Source organism: Gracilinanus agilis, chromosome 6 (assembly GCF_016433145.1).
Source record: "Gracilinanus agilis isolate LMUSP501 chromosome 6, AgileGrace, whole genome shotgun sequence".
NCBI lineage: Eukaryota > Metazoa > Chordata > Mammalia > Didelphimorphia > Didelphidae > Gracilinanus > Gracilinanus agilis.
In genome coordinates, this window is record NC_058135.1 from 41,101,301 (window position 1) to 41,112,925 (window position 11,625).

The 11,625-nt window shown below is 37.0% G+C and overlaps 1 pseudogene; it reads left to right on the forward strand.

The window, feature by feature from the left end:
• The first annotated feature begins 4,848 nt into the window (after positions 1 to 4,848).
• LOC123252218 overlaps positions 4,849 to 11,625 on the forward strand; it is a 158,711-nt pseudogene continuing 151,934 nt past the window's right edge.

The window sequence follows — 11,625 nt, forward strand, 5'->3', positions numbered from 1 at the left end:
ATGTATCCACCCCTAGAGAAAAAAAAACCTGCTGGAGACAATGAAGATCAATATATACTATTCTCCACATTAGTTTATTTATTGTTTTATTTTAAGGTTTGCATTTTAAATGAGTATTTCTTATAAAAATGACCAATACGTAAGTATTCTTTTCATGATAAAACATGTATAACCCAAGATCAAATTGCTTACTGTCTTCAAAAGGAGGGAGGGAAGGAAGAAAGGGAGACAATTTGAGTCATAATTTTGAAGAACACATGTTGAAAATTGTTATTACATATAACTGGTAGAAAAAATATCTTTGAATAAAAAAATAGAAATGCTCATGCATTTCTGATGTGGAGATTAAAAATAATATGCAAAATACTAATTATTATATTTATAAATATTTTATTAATAATAAACTAACAAAGAGACTAGTTAAAAGTTTACTAACCAGCCCACTCGCCAGAGCCAAAGAAAAAGAGGGAGGAATTACAGCCGACTATAAAACAATAATGTGACCACGCAAATGTGGAGACACAGGATAGATTAAAGGAAATTCTGGGAAATCCCAAGGACTTATGGGGGATGCAGTCCAAGGTTCAAAATCTCCATTTATACATGGATTAGGCTTAGACCCCAGTATATACAGGCCTCTTGGTCTGTCTCTCTTTATTCGCATAGCTGGAGAAATGACTTATTTTGATTTTTTTTTTAATTTTCCAATTAGGACTCATTTATTTTCTAGAGCTTTTAGAAGGAGTTATGTGAAAAATCAAGTTTTATACATAGATCATAGGGAAAATTGTTTTTTTTACCAGATGAGAGCAATAGTTCTTGTCCTCACAGTTTTTCTGTTGTGCTGATATTTTGGCTCTGCCACATTTAAATTTAGTAGAAAAACCAGAATTATAACTTAAATCTCTTATCTTCCTATGCCAGGGTTCTTTCCATTACAAATATGATGCCTTCTTTTACAACTCTTTTTTTTCATTTATTATTTGTACTCTGTAGTCCAGTTATGGAGACTAATCAGGCACTCATGCCCCTGTTTTTTTTCCTTTGGGTTGGCTTATTTCAAACTGCATTTATGCTGATAGGTTTTTGTTTTGTTTTGTTTTGTTTGTTTGCTTTTGGTGGAGGGGTATGGTTTTGCTTTGCTTTCTCAGAGCAGGAAATAAAGTGACTATGACCATAACCACATAATTATTATTACTCAGCACTGTAGGTCCTGAGATCCCAACAGTGTGTTGTCAATTTATACAAAATCAATCACAATGACACATTTATCTCAACTATCAAACATATAGTAAAAGATAAAACAAAAGTGAGAATAGGTATAACATGTATCAAGTAGAAGGCAAAGCAAGAAAAATTGAAACATCACAATCTATCCATTAATTTGAGTTACATTCTCCCATCAGTGCCCATAATGCCTGTGAGAGGAAGGAGAGATGGATACACACAATGTTCTTAGTCTCTTTGTAGAACAGGTATAGATCTCATAGAACCTACTGAATAAAAGTGTTTCTCTGCTAGTCTTTTAACCTGGAAACCTCATGGTTTTCCTGCTAGGCAAAGTCACATCTCTGACATTCTCAGGGTGCTGACTAGTATCAAAGTCTTTTAACACACAGCTACCCACTTGGCAGGGTGCTGAGAAAGTGTTACACTTTTAGCAGAAAATAATGATATCTGTCTCAACAAAATAGTCATCTGTCTTCCCTCTCTCTGAAGTTACATGCAGGCAGTGAAGGTCAACCTAAACACCTCCAAAAGGTTTCTTCTCTTCTAAGATATAGATGACAGGAGAGGGCAATGATCCCAGATAGATATTCACACAGAAGCAAGATTCACTTCTTTTTTTTATCTTTACCTTCCATCTTAGAATCAATATTGTGTATTTGTTCTAAGACAGAAGAGCAGTAAGGATTAGGCAATGACTTCCCCAAGGTTACACAGCTAAGAAGTATCTGAGAACCCAAGGCCTCCCATCTCTAGACCTGACTCAAGACACTGAGGTACCTGCCTCCTCACCACTTTTCTTTTTTTTATTTCAAAAATTTTAATTAATTTAGATTATTTTTCCGTGCTTACATGATTTATGTTCTTTCCCTCCCCTACCCAAATCCCCCTCCCATAGCCAACAAGCAATTCAATTGGGTGTTTATATGCCTCACTTCTTTTCTAATAAACTTCTAGCAGTTGTAGCATTTATCTGGCTTTGGACAGATGCATTTTTTTCCAGCCAATCAGCTATCAGCAGAGCACTTCCTCCTAAGCACACTGACCCAAAGGACAATTTTCTCTAGGATCTTCAGAATAGTCTGTATCTGTCTCAAACACGTTTATCTGAGGTCCTATATTTCTTTTCAAATTGACTTATGAGGGTTTATTATACAAATGTTCCTTTTCTTCCACTTTCTGCAATCAAAATGTCTATATGACAAAGAGGTAATATCTTAAACAAGAAAACCAGGATTAAAATTGAGGTCTTTTAATTAAAATGCCAGAGTCCTTTTCTACCACGTTCATCAGCCTTTCTTCTCTTACACCTTTTGCATTTACCAAACTGCACATAAACTGCATGTATTAACTGCATATACAATAACCTTATAATCTCAAATTGTCTTTTTCTCTTAGTCCTTGTCTGTCACATTAGACTATGAGCCTCATCCCCCAAACAATGACTCTGCCTCTTTTCTTTTGTGTTCTCTACAACATCCTGTTAAGCATATAATAGGTGCTCAAGAAACTGACTGATGACTTAGAATGCAGTTCAAAATTAACATGCCTGTCATTTTTATGTTATGTGCAATCTAATCTTGCATTATAATTACAAATTTCTGGAACCAGTCTGCTTTATGGAAGGAAAAAAAAAGCAAGCTCTTGCATATTAGATACTGATAATATGAAATCTGGCCAGTAGATCACATAGGAAATTGTAGACTGTAGTCTTTCATTCTTCTTACCTGCTAGATGCTATGTAAATCTCATAACTTAACTCAATCCTGAATGACAGCATTGATGATCTAACCCTTTTCATATGCTTTCTGAGGCTACTTTACTAAGCTGTACCCAAGGAAAGGAGGCAGGGAGAAGGTTAAGTACACTAGAAATGTACATAGGTCTCATGACAGAGTCTTGCCCATGATAATATCCCCTTCTATATTTTTAGGAACTCTGCCAAGATCTGCTGCTCCCTTTTGCTGATGTAGAGGTATTTGTTCATGCTTTTGTCTCCTTCTATTTAGACTACAGTAATACTCTTTTCCCCTGTTTCCCTGAATACATCATTAACAGACTACAGCTGGTACAAAATGTTGCTATTGGGATTCCAACTGGCACCAGATGGAACAGGCGCATAACTCCAGACCTGTCTCAGTTAAACACCAGTTGCCAGTCAAATTCCAGATTAGTAATGACACTCTTTTGCTTTGAAAACCTGGCTACCAAAATGATCTCTGATCCTTTAGTTCCATTTATTATAGTTTCCAGTAGCAAACTTTTCTTGCAAATGCTTGAATGTCTCCCACAAAATAACTAGTTTAACTAACCCATGGGTATAAGGACTAATGAGAACAGTTCCCAAAACCATCCCTCCCTCATCATTATTAAAATACCATCATCATCACCATTGCTCCTCCCCATTCCCAACCTGCAAAAACAAACAGAACATTAGAAGCCAGTCCCTCTTCTTAATTAATATCTCTTCATTTTATAGCACAGTCTTCCCCAAACTTCTAAAAAGATCTGGCAAAGCTTAAAGAAGAGAGAAAGTGGTTTTAGTCATTGGAAATATGGTCAGGTTAGGCCCTGGTTCTGATTCTTATCAGGTATGGAAACAATTAACTTAATTTCTATAAATTTTAATTTCCTCATCTGTTAAATGTGGATAATAATACTTATGCCATATCAAAGCATTGTAAGAAAAAAATAAAACAAAAATGTCATAGAAATGTGTCATAATTAATATTAACATAATGCAGCCTCTTATAGAATATATATTCATAAATAAAAATGAAGTGATGCATCCCCGCATGTGGCTAGTCCCCAGCAAGATAATGCTCTTGTTCCCTGAGCTTAGTCTTGTTCCTTTGCTTTTCCTCTCTTTTAATCATTAGCATAGAAGACCAAAAGACTAATTTGGGGATTGACAAACACAAATTCAGAGTCTTTGGTAGTTTACTAGAAGGGAAGTCTCTGAAATGATAATAATCAGGTGCATAATCAACAATCAGAAATTAAGACACATGTAAAACCCAGTGGAATTGCTTGTTGGTTACGAGAGGGAGGTGAGAGGAGGCGGGGAAAGAACATGAATCGTGTAACCATGGAAAAATATTCTGAATTAATTAATTAATTAATTGAAGATTTTCAAACAAAAGAAAACAATCAAATTAAGCAGAGAGCCACAAAGAATTAACAGCTAATCTTCTAAGAGACATGAAGCCTTAGAGATGAGCAAGTTAACATTTAAGAATTTATAAGCCTACAGGCTTACTTGACAAGCTGCTCTGAGGTGCAAAGAACTTGGCCCCTAAGGACACAAATCTTCTGGAGAGGAAATGTCACTTCTAGCCAAGGTTTCCATAAAAAGAAAGTCATATTAGAGGGAAGGCCACTCAGAGTTTTCCCTAATCTGATGACTGGGTATTTTAGGGTTCCACTTTTCTGAAAGAGCTGTAGCAAAAAAGCCTCCAGGATTTTCAGCAACAAGAAAGATAGCATACAGTTAGAACTCCATCCAAGGACTTCAGCTGAAGCCAGGGAGATAGAAGCTGACAGAAAAGAGTTCCAAAACTTCAGGACCAGTGAGGCCAAACTGGACCACAATGAGAGAAAAACCACAGAACCAGAGAAGCAATGCCAATTATCAACCCTCTGAGACCAGACAACTTATTATGTGGCTCTAACCCACCTGCAGAGAGCAACGTTGGCCCAGAGATGCCTGCAAGCTCATTGGAAAGTAAGCCCCACAGGATCAGTATGATGCCATTGCCAGAAGAGATTTGGAAGGTATGGATTATTGCTCTTCTATACATATCGTAGGTATAGGAGTTATCTATGTATTTGCTCCCCAGTTCATGTTCTTTATGTTACCACTCTAGCACAGAAATTTGTAGGAAAGTATGCTCTTGAGTCCATGGAAGAAATGGCTTATTTTTTCTCTTATTACCTTAATATTTCATTAAATGACATTATTTTGAACTAATTGTGTCTTCTGACTAACTAGTAAAAATAAGTACATTGTTTTGGGCTTGCAAGTAATGGTTTGAATGATTGTGGACTCAAAGAGTTCCTTGTACTTGGAGCAGCCCTGCCAGGGGAGTGGGAAGGTAGAGAAAAAAGGGTACAAATCAGGCTACCGATGCCCCTTGGAGCTATAATAATCATCGTTGTGATGATGATACAATGTTCTTCTTTACTGGATATGATATTTAGTACTTTACATAGCAAGTGATTGGCAATAACATCTTCTGAGAAGCAAAATGATCCTTGGAGCTATATCAGAATCAATCTAGTTCCATTTATAGTTATCTTCCTGTCTGCTTAATTGAGGTTGTAAAATAAAAGAAATTCTAGGGGAGGTGGGAGAAAATGTTTATAGACTGTTGCAAAATGATAGTCATTGTAAAGGCTGACTGAGCTACTCTTCTGTATGGCTTCAGAGCTTGATTTCTTTCTTAAGTATGAGCAAGAGCTTTCTTCTCTCCAGCCAAAAGAAATACTCTCTGACTTGATGAATCAGTTTAAGAATTCCAAGCATTTTGTCCTGCTTTGAGCAACGCAATATAGATAGATGTATTGCTCAACCAACCTTCTTTTTTTATACTAAAGAACTTATTAGCTATAAAATAGAGATCACAAGCAAGTTGTGTCAGAACAAAGAGGGAATTTGTTGGTAAATTTATCACCAGTGGCAAAGTATGCCAGAAAAAGATTTTCCCTTCATTTGGGAGTGTCAAAAGGGAAAAGATAGTGCCAAAAGAAATGAGAGCACTCTGCTTGTATCAAAAGCAGGACATATCCCAAAGAATAATATCTTCTTTATGTAGGAAAAAAACAACAGAACTTTACTTTGGCATTAGGTGGTAGAAAAGCAAATGACTAATTTAAAAAAGAAAATCTTGTCTCTTGTAGCATCTGTCCCACCTAAGGTTTTTAAGGGTGCTCCTCCCCCCAAAGCACAGTAAGATCTTGGAAAGGAGAGCACTTCCTCCAAAAAGCTGATGAAAGGGAGGTGTTTTTTTTACTCCCTGGGAAAACTGTGATTTGAATAAACTTGTACTGCTCTAAGAATTAGAGAAATTAGCATTTCATGAGTCAGAAATTGATATGATCCAGGAAGAGAACATCCCTAAGAAGAAATACTTGTCTTTTTGCATCTCAGAAGAGGTAGCCAAGAGAAAGTGTTCCATGAAGGATATTGAGCCTGAGGCCAAAATGGACTCTCCAGCTCTGATTTAGTCAACAAACAGCAGGCTATAACTATAAACTTCCTAAGAGTATTGAAGTGGAAGAGAAAGTATAACTGGATCACTTTACACATGAGGCTCTCTCAGATCCCTCCAGCTACTTCTGTACTCCCAAAATACCATGTATTTATATTCTGAGTATTTAATATATACTGAAATATATGTTTATTGTTTCCCTTAGGAACAATCTCTTTTTTGCGTTTTTATCCCCAGTACTTAGTAGGTAATCAATAAATGATAGACAGGCAACAAACATTTTATTAAACATTTACTATGTGCCTAGCAATGTGCTATCCACTAGTTATAAAAATACAAGCAAAAGGAAAATATAGATTCTTCCCTCAAGGAGCTTACATTCTAATAAAGAGAAGAAAATGCATAAAAGAGAGCTGAAAAGCAAGGGATATGAGTGTAGAGAGGAGTGACTAGGTCCAGAGTCAGAAACACTGACAAAATGGGATCAGTAAAAGAGGGAAGGGCTAGTCATATATCCAAAATGGAAGCTCCAGAAGGAAAACTCTAGAAAGAACTCCAGAATGGAAGAAGAGGGCCAGTGTGGCAAAGAAATGTTTGAAGGTAAGGCAGACAGACAGATAGATAGATAGATAGATAGATAGATAGATAGATAGATAGATAGATAGATAGATAGATTTTTATTATCCTTTGGAAGAAATTAAATAGGAATTTGGGGGGAGTTTTACAGAAGTTACAGACTATACTAAGGCCAATGACATAGAAAAAATTTAGAAACTGAGAAATGCATTAAGTATATGTATAGAATTGTATATCAATATATTTGAGCTTTTAATTCCATAAACATATGTGTATATTTATTATATATGTATGTATAGTAAGAGTTCTTTTGGTGGGTTTTTTCCTCATCCCTTTCTTTATATGTCAGCTTGAGATAGTGTTTCATTCTAGTTGAGAATTTTCTTTTCCTATTCTCCAAATTTTTCCTCTTTTTCTCCCCCTCTACCAGATCTTCCTCCTTCTTTATTCATATTTCTCTTTTTAATTTTTTTCCTTATTCAGTCCCTCTTTCTTCTATTTGTCAGTCAGGAGTAACTGAAGGAGACAAACTATTGATTTGGTTTTAGCCCCTCCAGCAATGCTGAGCAAAAAGTCTTAGTTAAATCAGAATTCTGCTTTTAACTTCACCAACTTTAGTCACAGCTGAGACCTGTCAAAACCCAGGACTCCCAGGAGTCTGAAAAGTATTTCTATGTACTTCATTAGAAATGGCATACAATGCACCTGGGTTTTGTGCCAAGAGGTGCTATTTGAAGCCTGGAACTGGGTGAGAGGAGAAGGGTTTGAGGGTGGCTTGGAGGAAAACAATAAACATATAGAGACATCCAAAGGGATAAGAAATGACACAGTGCTGAGAATAAAAGTAAAAAGCCCTTCATCCTCATGATTTTACCTCATATTAACAAATAAATATAAGACAGTAGGATAAAGAACAAGAAAAATGTAATTCTGAGCAATTCTTATATAAAACTATACATGTTTTATTTGGGTCCTGACCTAAAATTTCATTAGCTTAGGGAATTTCCAGGATGAAATTTCCATTAGTCAGTGCAATTCCTTTGTAAATAAAATTTACAACATTATCTCCAAACTTTTTAATAATGGAACCCTACTAGTGAAAAAAAACAATTGATCATGTAGAGTTAATATTTGTACACTTATTTAGAGATTATATACATATACTAACTTTATGGAACTAATTTTATGTATATTATAAAAAGTATACAAATTGATATTTAAAAGAATGAGTTAAATATAAAATAAAAATATCAAAATAACTATTTGCTAGTGATATAAAAAATTTATTCCTTTCTAAAATCATTACTGACATTTTATGAGACAACATGATTTCATATATTTCATTATTTTGGACAATCTTGTCATAACCCTTTATGACACAGTGATCCAAAGGTCTGGTTCCAAGCTTAGTATATTTTAATTCTTCGTCTTATCATGAATTTAAAAATCCCTTCCCAAAAGTCCCTAGATCATAATATAAGAAGTACATCATTGGTTGCATTTTTTTTTAAATCATGATGTACATTCTGTTTTGGTTTCATCCACCATTTATGCAAAAGTTTCTGTGTAACTGACAGAATTAATTTCATTTTCCCTTATGTCAATCAAGATGTTGAATTTTCATGTCTTCTAATAAATATTTTTAAGCCTACTGAAGTTTCATTTAGAAGGAAACTTCCTCATTTGGAAGATTTTAAAGTAGTAAATTCTATATCTAAGTTTTTGTTTTTGCTTTTATAAACCCTTACCTTCCGTCTTAAAATCAATACTGTGTGTTGGTTCTAAGGCAGAAGAGCCGGAAGGACTAGGCAATGGGGGGTTAAGCTAGGAAGTGTCTGAGGCCACATTTGAACCCAGGATCGTCAGTCTCTGGGCCTGGCTCTCAATCCACTCAACCACCCAGCTGCCCCCCTGTTTCTGAAATGTTTTTTTAAGAGTACAGAGATGAGAATTTTTGTATTTAACATACACATTGTTTCTGTCATCTAAAGCTTTGTTTTTAAACATCTTGCTAATCAATGCTTTGTTGCAATCTTTAGCTGATTAGACAAAATCTCTTGTTTGTTGGGGTTTTTTTGTACTTTGTTTTCAAAGAGGACCCATAACATCGGAGTGATGTCTTATGTGGGAATGGGAGGCAAAGTGAGGCAAAGCTGCAAAAAGTCATCAGCCTCACTCTTCCAGAATTATTGAAGATTAAAATTAAGACAATTGATGATGGCCTGGGTAGCAGCGGATGACGCTGGCATCTTCAATGTCTGCTAAACTCTAATTGGCCTGCTTCACGTGCCTTAATAGCCTTGGAACAAATTGTATCTCACACTCTTGAAGTAGCCATCCCCCTAACTCACCATTGGGGTTGTGGCCGTTCATTATCCTCAACCTGGTTTAGCCCATCTACCAAAATGATTTTGCCAGAGTGTGGCTCTTGCACTTATCACAGCTTCTTGGAGCCATAGCTGACAATTGGATAAGAGGTAGATAACAAAAATGAATGAGCAGGTTCCGGGTTAAGATGGCGGCAGAGTAAGAAGCAGCTCTTAACCTCTCCTGACCGAAACACACAAAACTCCTCAAGGGGACATAAAAACAAGTCCAGACGAACGGAGGAACCCCACAACAGGGCACAGCGTGGAAGGTACATGGAATCAAGGCATTTCCATGCTATAAAGAGGTGAAACAGCTCTCACCAAATCGCGGGCTGAGCAACATCCCCCTCCACACACAACATCTAAAGCGCTGAAGCCAGCTAAAAAGAAATAGAGCAAGTTTGGGGCACCCATCGAGTCATTGGCAGCTCCGGGGCCTGTTCCTGAGAGCAGCAAGATTTAGGACCCCAATAAGTCAGAGAACGCAAACGAAATCTGAGCGCGAGGGCAGAGAGTGGACGCCCAGCGCAGAGCGCACAGGCACTGGCGGAGGCGTGGGTGGAGGCAGACACAGCCAGGAACTAAAGCTCTGAAAACCTGAGTGGGGAACCAGTGTGGACCGGTATACGACTGTGGAAGCAGCGCCCTGAGACCTGTAAAGGAACCTCCTGCAGAGGATCAAGCAAGGGGGTCCACTAGGGGGCTTGACCTTGGAAAAAACCAGAACTCAGACCTCAGGTACCAATAGACCGCGGACAGACACTGAGCGCAAGGATAAACCTGAGAAGCTGCTGGGCTAATGATGGCTACCCAACCTCAGGAAACTCAGAAGAGAAAGAATAACAACAAGAAAAAGAAGCCCTTAACACTCGACAACTTTTACACAGAGAAAATCCAGACAACCAAGCAAACAGAGGAGGAGAACAAACAAGCATCCGGACCCTCCTCAAATAAGGAAAACTCCTCACAAGCTATGGAAGAGTTCAAAACTGAGATTTTGAGGAAAATGGAAGAGATCTGGCAAGAAAATAACAGTTTAAAAGGTAGAATCATGCAATTGGAAAGTGAGGCTCAGAAATTGAACACCAGAAATGACCAGATTGAAAAGGAATACCAGAAGATTATGGCCGAAAAACTGAAAGATTATAGCCGAAAATCAATCCCTAAAGGCTAGAATTGAGCAAGTAGAAGCTAATGATCTCTCAAGACAACAAGAACAAATAAAACAAAGTCAAAAGACTGAAAAAAATAGAAGGAAACATGAAATATCTCAATGAGAGAGTGACAGACCAAGAAAACTGGTCTAGCAGAGACAATTTGAGAATAATTGGTCTTCCAGAAAAACCAGAAATTAATAGAAACCTGGACTCCATACTAACAGAAATAATTTAGCAAAATTGCCCTGAAGTCCTACAACAAGAGGACAATATAGACATTGAAAGGATTCATAGAACACCTGCGGCATTCGATCAAGAAAGGAAAACACCAAGAAACATCATTGCAAAATTCAAGAGTTTCCAAGCAAAAGAAAAAGTCTTACAAGAAGCCAGAAAGAAACAATTCAAATATCAAGGAGCACCAATCAGGATCACACAGGATCTGGCAGCCTCAACGCTAAAAGACCGCAAGGCGTGGAATACAATATTCAGAAAGGCAAGAGAGCTGGGCCTGCAGCCACAGATCAACTACCCATCAAAATTGACTATATATTTCCAGGGGAAAGTATGGGCATTCAACAAAATTGAAGAATTCCAGGTATTTGCACAGAAAAGACCAGGGCTAAATGGAAAGTTTGATATCCAACCACAAAAATCGAGAGAAACCTGAAAAGGTAAATAAGATACAGAGGGGAAAGAAAGAAAACTTATAATTTTTAAATTTGCCTTTTTAAGGGCCTCAATGTGATCTAATTATCTGTATCCCTATGTAGAGAAATGTTATGTTTAATTCTCTGTAGTGAACTCTATTCACTATTATAATATTCACTATTATAGTAATCAGAAGAATAAGTAACAGGGTGAGGGTGGAACATTAAATAATCTAAGATGGCATGGGGGTTGGGAAAGAGGGGGTGAATAGCAGGGGACACCAAGAGAAACTTGAGTGAATAAGAAAATAGAATATTCTATTACACACAAAGAGGGCATGGGAGGGAGAGGGGACAAATACTATTATAAGAAGGAGAGGAAGAGAGCATAAAGAGGTAATAATCAAACCTTACTCTCAGTGTAATCAACCCGGAG